Below are 12495 nucleotides of genomic sequence, written 5' to 3'. Positions count from 1 at the left end.
TCACCCTCCCAGGAGAATATACACTAGATTCATTTAAAAAATCAAAACAACCATTGTTAAAATATATGTTGGGCTTTATTTTAGATTTTAATTAAACATAAATAATAAACATTACACATTGTAAAGTTGAGGTTGCAGCACATCGAGGGAAAATCCGCGGTATTGTCCACTGTCACTGGGGAAATGTTGTCTAATGGCAAGTACCGCACAGGCAGGTATTACTCTCCGAACGCGGTGTCCGAGCCTCCCGTGAAGCCACCAAGTGAAGCAACGATAGGCCACCAGCCTGTACCACCTGTGAAAAAAAAAGATGCAAACTGTATTAAACTGACCAAACTTTCTTATCAATGTCGATTCAGGTAACACATGTCATTTTTCTTAGAAAAAAATTATATCTAGAAAATGCACTATATGGAACCAATTTACATGCGTTCCAATGATATGTAAATGTAATTTTATATGTGGGAGACGACCATGAAATAGTGGTGGCATCACTGACATCACAAACAGAGTATACTTACTCGTTACTCGGATTACGCGGACGAACAGTGCCACGAAGTTCGTGCATAAGCACCATCATCATCCTCAACACTGTCCGTGAGAGGCAGGCTTCCCTGAACTCTGGCAGCTCGGTGATGCATTGCGGACTTTGCTCGCCTTCCTGCTGACTTTGCTCGCTTTCCGAAATGTAGGCCAAGCACCCGGAATTTTCACGGCAGCAGCAGTTCTCCTCCTCAGTTGGCATTAGCTCGCACCGATTGCACGTGCACCAGGTGGAGACGCCGTCCATGCGACATGGTCCAGGCTCTTCATCCGTTGACTGGTCCTCCCAACTGCCGTCCGAATCCCCATCGTTTTCGCGTGCTTGCCTTTCCAGTAGTTCTTCCTCGGTGTACTCGGGCTCGTACATATACGGCATTATTGTGGCCATTGTGCGGTAAAGATAGTAAAATAATTTATAGCGGTGGTACTGGTATCTGTTCACACGGGCTACAAGCGGCGAAGGTAGCTGACCAGAGCACTGAAACGAGTCACAGAATACTCAAAGTAACACAGAGAGAGGAATGGAATCGAAAATCTGCTGCTGTATGTTGTGAAACGGTCTGTTTATACTTATTGGGGAAAGAGGCGTCCTGCCATTTCCATGGCAACACGTCAATAGCTGAGGCGCAGCGATTGTTGACACGAGACGTGCTTGAAATGGGCAGTACGCGTCTGCTGATGTCAGGCTCAGGGGCGGGGGATTTGATTTAGTGCCGCAAAGGCAGGTGAGCCAGGTCGATGCGGCGGAATGATAGGATTATCACAAAATGGAGGCTGATTTCGAGTGCGATAAGGGGCGAAAAGTCGGGTAAGGTCCATAGGAAAGTTTCCTACGATCTACCGATTTATGCTTACAAACACATGGCCGACCCGTAGGGACAATAAAAAAAAAGTCCCGGAACTCTCCTTTGAGTCTTGGCTTGGTACTCTCTCATCAGGTCCCCGGGTGGTACCACGTTCACGGAGTGTGGTGCGTTTCTGTAATGGCAGAGCATGCGGCAAAGGGCCTGTTGGTTTGGCATTTCTTCGATGGTCGCCTTTTGGATGGTTCTCTTGATAGACAACATAAACGACTCTGCCATCCCGTTGGCCTGTGGCCACTGCAGTGTTATCCGCTGGTGATTGAAACGTAGATGTGTCGCAAACCTATGGAAGTCTTGCCCACCGAACAGCGGTCCATTGCTCATTTTAACTGTGGTGGGGATGTCCCACTCGCTTAATACCTCATCTATGACCCCAGCGATCTGGGTAAAGGCCGTGGATCTGTGGGGTGCATTTAAAGGCCCCAAACATGTGTGTGCAAATAAAAAAGGTTTTAAAAATTAAAAGTGAAAAAATATCACTGCTCACAGAGAAAAATCGGGAAAACAAAACATGATGTGTGGGTTGACCAAAAGCAATGTACATTATGTTTGACCTACAAAGCTCCAGTGACATTTGAAGAGCCACTTTGTCTTCCTGGCAAATGTCAGCCATGGGCAGACCCTTTTGCTGGCTTTGGGAAAAACTTCACAAAGGCATCTCCCACTCCCAGCCTGGATGTCACATCTCCCATTAATTACCAATTGCAATAAAATGTCCTGCTAAGGTGTCAAAATTCAATGTTCTCCAGACCTGCTTTTTCTGAAAGCATTGACTTTAAGAAAAGGTACCCCCTTGGCTGGAGCATGACTAATATGTGTGAAAATAGGGGCACCCACTTCAAAGAGCAAGCTTCCAACATAAAGGAGACGGATAAAGGTACAGGCTGACCCAGTGAAAACAAATGGCCGGAAGGCAGAAATTGCCAGTTATCCCACATAAAGATTCACAATTAATTTAAAATGACTATTATCATTTAGGCCTTTTTCCTCAGCAACCATAAGGCAGATTGATTTCTTTTTTTGTACCTCTTTTAATGTATTTTCCAGACGATTTGGGGTATATAAAATGCATCTACATGTGACTTAGATTAGGTTTCTGGCTGATCTGAGCATGTTCCAAATGTGACAGTTGGTGAGTGGTTGGAAAATGAAATTAGGGATATGCTTAATTAATTACTGTTGTGAAGTGCCTGTTCGTGGGTGTTTTTGGTAAGGAGGGAGATGTGTTGTGAAGTGCTAGTTTAGTCTGTGGTTTGTCATGTGATTTATGATGTCACCTGAGTGCCTGTGGAATGTTGATGTATTGAGTGGGAGAATGCTGTGGTGAGTGTTCTATGTTGAATCAGTTGGGCCCTTCCTCTCTGGGTGATGGGTGCCGGTGTTCTGTATATGTCTTATTCCTGATGTTTTAATCCTGTAATATGTCACTAAAGAGAAAATAGAAGAGGACCCAAAAAGTGGGGCCCTCCCGTCCCCTGCACACTGTTTACTGATGCCACATAGGGCCTTCAAATATATGGATATAGATATATAACAGCAGTTTGTTAGTTGAGCATATAACAATTTATTTGGCAAAGAGGAAAACAAAATTTGCCAAAAGGCACATTCTGTTGTACAAAGTAATTCGTGACGTTTAACATATTAAAACAAATTGCGAAGAAGCAATAAATGATGGAGAGGTGATGCTGTCCAATTGTGGAGTGGCCGACGCGTTTCGAGGGTAACCTCTTCTTCATAAGGGCCCAATTGAACTGTTGACAACATTTCAAGGAGACAAAAAGTAAAATCTTTTATTTTATTTCCATAACAGTCAAGGACTGACTGACAAGCTGTACATAACTCGGGATGCTAGCGAGATGGTGAAGAGCAGAATACTGGAGATCTAGTATGGTGAAAAGAGTGAACTAACAGATCAAAGAGAAACACTCTATACTAATAGCTAAACACATAACAAAGGAGATGTATTGTGTGAGATCCACCTACATGGTGGGATCTAGAAAATGGCGTGATGAAGAGTCAGACAGATCGAGATAAGCCAAAAGCGGTAGTGGGTTCTAAATAGCAAGGACCACCCTTGAATAGTGAAAAAGCTGAGTCAATATGGGGAGCGTGTTTAAGAAAAAACCATACCCCTCCTGTGGACGGAGAAAGAATAACTCCAAAAGAGCGCTACTGAATAAAATAAATAATACTTAAAATAAACCGGAATTGGTTTTAAAGAATGCACTCACTCGAGTTGCGGGACGAGTAGCCAAGGCAACAGGGGCATCCGTGTGGTCAACAAGTATTCGAAACAATTATACGATGCAGGGCATCTGCAAAGAGACACGTACTGCTGGCACCTAAGTGGGGACATATACATTTCTGTTATACTGGAGAAAAATAAACCTGGGGTCTCCCAACCGGGCAAAGGGACCCAAGTAGCGGTAGCTTACCTGTACAGTGCGGGGAACACTGTTAGTGGAAACTGAAACCGGCAGGCAGTGGCTCCGCGCGGTCGTAACCTAGGTAACGAGCTGTGCTGGGGACACGCCGTCAGACGTAGAAAGGAAACTAAATAATAAACATAGAAAAGGGCATAGAAGCCGGTGAGTGAGGAATATGGAGGCCATCATGCAATGGCGCATAGTGCAAGCGTACTCATAGGGACTGACCAGAGATCAGGATAAATAAGAAAAGTAGAGTTAATATGTTCCATAATGAAACATAAGAATTCTGGTGTTCACCATCGCAACGCATTTTATAATTTTGGTTCTAATGGAACAGAAATTTGTGAATAGTACAATAATCGTTACAGTCATGATAGATAACACAAATGGTACATGCAGTTTACTCTTAATAGTCCAAAACAAATCATGTAGAGTCATGAGGCTACTCATTATATAGTGAGACAAGTATAATTCAATGGCAAGGGGATAAAAGATTGCGATGTAGCCTATTACTCATACAAGGTTCGAACGAATGGAGAGATGGTTCAATTGGTCATTCGTGAACAGGTGCAAACATTTAAGTGAATATAGGCAAGTCAAACATAGGAAAATACAGTTCCCTTGAAGAAAACATCAAAGTCACAACACTTGTAATGACAAAGAAAAAAAATTTTTTTTAAGGTCCGGGATACTGACACTTGTGTATAGTAGTTGGCGATGTAACATGTGAGTTTCACAATTCACTATAGAAAGCAACTCAAAGAGAATTCATCATTCAGACCCTTAGGTTGCAAAGTGTCAAGTGTGTGGATCCAGTACTTCTCTCGCTGTAACAACAGGGATTGGTAATTGCCACCTCTGTGTGGACGTTTGACAATTTCTATGACTTGAAATTTAATTTGTGCAATCGTATGTTGGAATTCGATGAAGTGCCTTGCCACTGGGGATCTGAGATTCTTACATCTGATGGTGGATTTGTGTTCTGACCATCTTTCTTTGACGGGTCTTGTGGTTTGTCCTATGTATAATTTACCACAGGGACATTTCAATGAGTAGATGACACCTGCGGAGAGGCAGGTGGAAAAGTCTCTGATTTTGAATTTCTTCCCAGTTTGTGGGTGAGATATCGTTTCACCTTTTATAACATTGTTACAGTTCGTACAGTTCAAGCAGGGAAAGGTACCCTTCTTTATGGTACTCAGTACAAGTTGTTTGTCTTTAGGAGGTCTTTCCGCTCTCACTAGTTTATCTTTGAGATTATGTCCACGTTTAAAGGCCATCATTGGTGCTTTGGGAAATAATTTCAGGAGAGAGGGATCATTGTGTAGTATGGTCCAATTTTTACGCAGAGTTTTGCTGATTTGGAAACTCTGTCGTGAGTACTTTGAAATGTAGAGTAGCGGTGTGGACTTATCCTTGACTTTAGGGATGCGTAGTTGTTCCTTCGTGAAGGTCTCTGATCTGTTGCGGGCTTCTCCTGTGATAGTATCTGGATACCCCCTAGATCCAAATCGTTCAACTAGAAATGAACATTCTGAGTCAAGGCCTGCTGGGTCTGAGATAATTCTCTTCAATCTTAACATTTGACTGAATGGTAGGCTTTTGAGCATGGGTTTAGGATGGAAACTGCTGAAATGTAAAAGATTATTCACGTCTGTTGGTTTATGGTACACCGTGGTGTCGATGTGACCCTCTTTGATCTGTAAGCTCACATCCAAAAAATGTAATGAAGGGTCCCCTACTTCCATTGTGAATTTGATTGTGTTGTTCACTGAATTCAGATGTTCCAAAAAAAATCCAATTCATCTCGTGTACCACACCAGATACCGAAGATATCATCTATATAACGTTTCCAGGTCAAGATTTTAAATGACCAAAATGGGTGATCCAACACGTTTTCTTTTTCAAATTTATACATGTAGGTGTTAGCATAAACCGGAGCCATGGCCGACCCCATTGAAGTACCTGATGATTGTACATAGTATTGGCCCTGAAATCTAAAGTAACTGTTGTGAAGAATTATTTCCAGTAATTCCACAATAAATTCTTTGTTCCCTCTTATATGTTCATGATTCAACAGGAGCCAGAGTACAGCATCAACCCCTTCGATGTGGGGAATAGAGGTGTAAAGGCTGCATACATCCATACTAAAGAGAATGCAGCTAGTGTCCAGGGCTATGATTTCTTGTAGACAGTTGAGGAAGTCTGTAGTGTCCTTCAGGTAGGTTGGTATTTCCTGGATTAGAGGTTGAAGTAAACGATCCACATAGATGGCCAATGGGTCAAATATGCTATCAGTTCCCGCAACTATTGGTCTGAGTGGCGGATTAATGTTGTCTTTATGAACCTTTGGTAAGCCATAGAACACAGGCGTGATTGGATATTTGTTTATAAGGAACTGACTTGTTTTTGAATCAATCCAGTTGTTTTCCAAAGCATTGTCAATAGCTTTCTGGATGATGGCTTTGATTCTAAGTAGTGGATCATTATCAAGTTTTGTGTAAGTAACGGTGTCGTTAAGTAGTTCCAGACATCTCCGTGTGTAGTAGGATGAATCCATGATCACGATTGCCCCACCCTTATCCGCAGGTTTGATAGTTAAATCTTCATCTTTAGCCAGCTGTTCAACATGTTCAAGTTGGCTATTCTTAATATTAACTGGTTTAGTGCTATGGTAATTAATTCTTTTGAGGTCATTAATGACACTCTTCTCGAAGAGATCCAAGATCGAATTTTGAATCTGAGGGTCGAAAGTACTCTTGGGGCGCATCTGTAGGATGTCATCCTCTAGGGCCTGTGATTCTGTATCCAAATCGGATTCGAAAAACATCTTCAATCTTAATTTCCTCAACAATCTGTGAAGACAGATTTTTTCTTCAAATAGTGATGTGTTGCAAGTAGGAACAAAGGAAAGACCACGGTTTAAGATATCAAGTTGGCCACTCGTCAGGTTTTTGCTTGATAGGTTGATGACTAGATTTTCACTTATTTGTATCTTCCTTTTTGTGTTTTTCTTGCCTCGTCGTGTTTTTCTTTTTCTTTTTGTCTGTCTCTCAGGCCTAAAAAAACACCTGTGGTACTAGCAACTGTCCCAGATTGAGATGGTGTAAGGTGGGGAATTGTGGTCCCAGGTGTTGGTACTTGCTGTGGAATTTGTTCTTGTGACTGGTCTTTCGGTATTGGTTCTCCCACACTGCTACTACTACTATCACTCCCTGAGTTGGAGTTGTTAAGATTATTAGCTCGACTTCTGCTGGCGTTTCTGTGATGGTAAAACTCCTGCCAGGTATACACGATATCGTTCAAATAATCGAACGTATCGCGTTTAAACTTACGAAGTTTCCTTTGTTCTATGTCTGCTTTGTAATTGCTCAATTTGGAATTGATATCTTCCAAAAGTTGTGTCAGATCCTCTTTTGACTTGAATTCTGAAAGCTGTATTGTCAGTGCTTCTATGTCTTTGTCGATGGATGTCAATGACTTGGAAAGTTCCTCAATCGTAAGTAAGATCAAGTCAAGTGAACACTTGTTCAGAATTTGATCCCATTTAGCAACAAATGCTTTGCTCTCGCTGCAGAGTGTAGGTCTCAAATATACCCTCAATCCTCTAGGGATTCTCTGTGATTTGTAATATTCCACTAGGGTACTGGCATGTAATTTCTGCGATATCTCGCGTCTAATGAGTTTTTCTAATTGAAAGATTATTTTGTCTGGGCTGACTTTACTCTGTAAAGATTGGTCTGTATCCTTGATGAGAGCTAATATGCGTTTAGCTTCTTCCGCATCAAATGCAAGTGTAGTTGCGTGTTTATCTGTGATCTCGTTGATGCGAGAAAATGACATATTTATAATGAACAAGGTTTATATCAGGGTGCTACCCACTTGGTACGTGCCACACTGGAAGACCAGTACATATGGAGAAAACAAAAATGCTGACAGTGGTGCACACCTGGTAACAATTGATATAGAAATTCAAATCATCATTATATGTACAGAAGAGCTGGTTTAAGAATTTAAAGGTGCGGGGGAGGAAAAAAGGCCTTGGCACAAAGCCTAAATCAGAAAAGAGAAAATAGAAGAGGACCCAAAAAGTGGGGCCCTCCCGTCCCCTGCACACTGTTTACTGATGCCACATAGGGCCTTCAAATATATGGATATAGATATATAACAGCAGTTTGTTAGTTGAGCATATAACAATTTATTTGGCAAAGAGGAAAACAAAATTTGCCAAAAGGCACATTCTGTTGTACAAAGTAATTCGTGACGTTTAACATATTAAAACAAATTGCGAAGAAGCAATAAATGATGGAGAGGTGATGCTGTCCAATTGTGGAGTGGCCGACGCGTTTCGAGGGTAACCTCTTCTTCATAAGGGCCCAATTGAACTGTTGACAACATTTCAAGGAGACAAAAAGTAAAATCTTTTATTTTATTTCCATAACAGTCAAGGACTGACTGACAAGCTGTACATAACTCGGGATGCTAGCGAGATGGTGAAGAGCAGAATACTGGAGATCTAGTATGGTGAAAAGAGTGAACTAACAGATCAAAGAGAAACACTCTATACTAATAGCTAAACACATAACAAAGGAGATGTATTGTGTGAGATCCACCTACATGGTGGGATCTAGAAAATGGCGTGATGAAGAGTCAGACAGATCGAGATAAGCCAAAAGCGGTAGTGGGTTCTAAATAGCAAGGACCACCCTTGAATAGTGAAAAAGCTGAGTCAATATGGGGAGCGTGTTTAAGAAAAAACCATACCCCTCCTGTGGACGGAGAAAGAATAACTCCAAAAGAGCGCTACTGAATAAAATAAATAATACTTAAAATAAACCGGAATTGGTTTTAAAGAATGCACTCACTCGAGTTGCGGGACGAGTAGCCAAGGCAACAGGGGCATCCGTGTGGTCAACAAGTATTCGAAACAATTATACGATGCAGGGCATCTGCAAAGAGACACGTACTGCTGGCACCTAAGTGGGGACATATACATTTCTGTTATACTGGAGAAAAATAAACCTGGGGTCTCCCAACCGGGCAAAGGGACCCAAGTAGCGGTAGCTTACCTGTACAGTGCGGGGAACACTGTTAGTGGAAACTGAAACCGGCAGGCAGTGGCTCCGCGCGGTCGTAACCTAGGTAACGAGCTGTGCTGGGGACACGCCGTCAGACGTAGAAAGGAAACTAAATAATAAACATAGAAAAGGGCATAGAAGCCGGTGAGTGAGGAATATGGAGGCCATCATGCAATGGCGCATAGTGCAAGCGTACTCATAGGGACTGACCAGAGATCAGGATAAATAAGAAAAGTAGAGTTAATATGTTCCATAATGAAACATAAGAATTCTGGTGTTCACCATCGCAACGCATTTTATAATTTTGGTTCTAATGGAACAGAAATTTGTGAATAGTACAATAATCGTTACAGTCATGATAGATAACACAAATGGTACATGCAGTTTACTCTTAATAGTCCAAAACAAATCATGTAGAGTCATGAGGCTACTCATTATATAGTGAGACAAGTATAATTCAATGGCAAGGGGATAAAAGATTGCGATGCAGCCTATTACTCATACAAGGTTCGAACGAATGGAGAGATGGTTCAATTGGTCATTCGTGAACAGGTGCAAACATTTAAGTGAATATAGGCAAGTCAAACATAGGAAAATACAGTTCCCTTGAAGAAAACATCAAAGTCACAACACTTGTAATGACAAAGAAAAAAAATTTTTTTAAGGTCCGGGATACTGACACTTGTGTATAGTAGTTGGCGATGTAACATGTGAGTTTCACAATTCACTATAGAAAGCAACTCAAAGAGAATTCATCATTCAGACCCTTAGGTTGCAAAGTGTCAAGTGTGTGGATCCAGTACTTCTCTCGCTGTAACAACAGGGATTGGTAATTGCCACCTCTGTGTGGACGTTTGACAATTTCTATGACTTGAAATTTAATTTGTGCAATCGTATGTTGGAATTCGATGAAGTGCCTTGCCACTGGGGATCTGAGATTCTTACATCTGATGGTGGATTTGTGTTCTGACCATCTTTCTTTGACGGGTCTTGTGGTTTGTCCTATGTATAATTTACCACAGGGACATTTCAATGAGTAGATGACACCTGCGGAGAGGCAGGTGGAAAAGTCTCTGATTTTGAATTTCTTCCCAGTTTGTGGGTGAGATATCGTTTCACCTTTTATAACATTGTTACAGTTCGTACAGTTCAAGCAGGGAAAGGTACCCTTCTTTATGGTACTCAGTACAAGTTGTTTGTCTTTAGGAGGTCTTTCCGCTCTCACTAGTTTATCTTTGAGATTATGTCCACGTTTAAAGGCCATCATTGGTGCTTTGGGAAATAATTTCAGGAGAGAGGGATCATTGTGTAGTATGGTCCAATTTTTACGCAGAGTTTTGCTGATTTGGAAACTCTGTCGTGAGTACTTTGAAATGTAGAGTAGCGGTGTGGACTTATCCTTGACTTTAGGGATGCGTAGTTGTTCCTTCGTGAAGGTCTCTGATCTGTTGCGGGCTTCTCCTGTGATAGTATCTGGATACCCCCTAGATCCAAATCGTTCAACTAGAAATGAACATTCTGAGTCAAGGCCTGCTGGGTCTGAGATAATTCTCTTCAATCTTAACATTTGACTGAATGGTAGGCTTTTGAGCATGGGTTTAGGATGGAAACTGCTGAAATGTAAAAGATTATTCACGTCTGTTGGTTTATGGTACACCGTGGTGTCGATGTGACCCTCTTTGATCTGTAAGCTCACATCCAAAAAATGTCACTAAAGAACCTGAAGTAAACTTAAGAAGAAGTAACTCAAAGTGGTGTGGACATTGCATCATTACACTTACATATTCATAACTGTTGTGCTTTTTATGCAAACGGCAGAAAGGAGCCACATAGCTATGCTACGGATTTGGTGGTCGGTTTATCTAATTCTCCATGATTAGCTGAATTAGAAAATATTTACTATGGCCGTTGCTAGTAAAATTATGAAGTTGTGATACATAACTCCTTTTTGCCAAAAAATTAAAAGCAGAACAAAGGGCGATGACAAATGGGGACCAGTTGCTCCTGACCCCTAAACCAATCCTGACATGGAGGTTGGGTTTGGGAGGAGAGAGAAGGGTAACTGTCCAATCCTAGTGGCAGGGATTATTGCAAGGTACTTCCCCAAGACAGACAGAAAAAAGAGAGAAAGGCAGACAGAAAAAGAGAGAAAGAGACAGAGAAGAGACAGACCATCAGGAAGGCTGCTGAAACTTACCATCTGATGGCTGCAAGGAGACACCAGAGAACGTTGATGAGTGCATTAGGGTGGAGCTGTCTATTTCGAGGAAGGCCTCAAAGCTGACTGGGTCCTATGGTGGAGAGCGAGAGGCCATCTTTGAGAGTGCAATGACCAGACCACTGTCCTATCTTTCCAGAGTGTCCTGAGATGCAGCTGGCTTTCCTGAACCTTAAACAGAGGCTTGCTATGTAAGAAGAACTGAGCCATGGGAAACCAAAAGATGGGGAGTCTGCTTGCCTTAAATACTTTCCCTTTATAGTGGGTGGGGGAGCAAAACTATTTAGGTTCTTAGCCTATTTAACCAAAAATATAAATTTAATTAATTCTCCATTTGGAGGACGCTACAGGGTGAATTTTGTTAAAATTTGAAATTTAATCCACATTTCACTTCCCAGTGTGCTCTGAAAACTATAGCCTATACTTCAATTGGGTAATCCTTGTTGTCCAGCTGACCGCAAATTCTTTAAGGAAGAGGAGTGTCTTTGTTCTTAAATCAGTCCAACCTTTTCATCCAACTTCCACAACACAGGCCTTTCAGTAAGGGGGGGGGTCTGAAATTCAAAATTCCACAAAGCATTCCAATTTTTCTGTCTGACTTCCCAAAATAGATCAAAGTAAAGGGGGCGGGGGGATCTGAAAAACAAACCGATACATCACCCTGTGTTTATTAAAACCAAAAGTGTAGGCACAATCGTAATTACCAATCTTGAAATCCTACTGCTAGCCTTTTAAGCCTGCACAAAATCAAAATTGCACAACATTACATCACAAGTGCCGTCGTTATTGATCAGTGTAATTATTTTGTGAAGTGAAATTTGCAGAAAGTGAAGAATTGTGATTGTGTTCTTTTTAACTCACTTTTGTGATTTATTTGGGCTGAGAGAAGTTGATTGTGTTGTGCCACGGATAAAGTGCTGTTTGACATTTTGGTGCTAATTTCTATTACTTATAACTTAAATAAATACCAATATATTTCCCGTACACCGGCCTGGTTCTTGGCTCATTGTTAGCTCGGGAGAGAGGGCTCCAAGGGGCATGATATGTGTCTGGCATAGGGCTAAAAAATTATCTGGCAAGCAGTTTGTTGTGTAACCACTTAAGAGGGGAGGATAGGAACTCCACGTGTTACAGGTGGCTTCTCAATAAACTGTTACAAATTGTTTGTGTTTGACGATGGGCAATCTGGAGAATTTGTCGATTAGCACCAGGAGGTAGTCCCATGTCTCAAGTGGCCCGTAGAAGTCCATTGCAACACATTGCAAAACTTTTTCTTGGATGCGTGTGGGTTGCAGAGGAAGTGGCGGGTGGCTTCTGGCTGCGCACTGACATGGGAGACAGCTCCTCACTGTGTCCTCCACCAT

At 41.7% G+C, this 12495-nt stretch overlaps 1 protein-coding gene and 2 long non-coding RNA genes across 3 annotated transcripts in view; 1 reads left to right on the top strand and 2 right to left on the bottom strand.

Annotated features, from left to right (window-relative positions):
• Nucleotides 1-12495, top strand: part of MAN1A2 (mannosidase alpha class 1A member 2) — a 1471929-nt gene that overhangs the window by 1335006 nt on the left and 124428 nt on the right. The window lies entirely within an intron of this gene.
• LOC138525684 (uncharacterized) lies at nucleotides 2947-3961 on the bottom strand. Its single transcript, XR_011283409.1, has 3 exons — nucleotides 3842-3961; nucleotides 3638-3748; nucleotides 2947-3157 (listed from the first exon to the last, which is right to left on the bottom strand). It is a non-coding gene; the product is annotated as an uncharacterized lncRNA (long non-coding RNA).
• On the bottom strand, nucleotides 8010-9024 carry LOC138525683 (uncharacterized). Its single transcript, XR_011283408.1, has 3 exons — nucleotides 8905-9024; nucleotides 8701-8811; nucleotides 8010-8220 (listed from the first exon to the last, which is right to left on the bottom strand). It is a non-coding gene; the product is annotated as an uncharacterized lncRNA (long non-coding RNA).

This window comes from Ambystoma mexicanum, chromosome 7p (assembly GCF_040938575.1).
Source record: "Ambystoma mexicanum isolate Mex_15411 chromosome 7p, UKY_AmexF1_1, whole genome shotgun sequence".
NCBI classification, from domain to species: domain Eukaryota; kingdom Metazoa; phylum Chordata; class Amphibia; order Caudata; family Ambystomatidae; genus Ambystoma; species Ambystoma mexicanum.
This window is presented reverse-complemented; position numbering and strand designations above follow the sequence as displayed.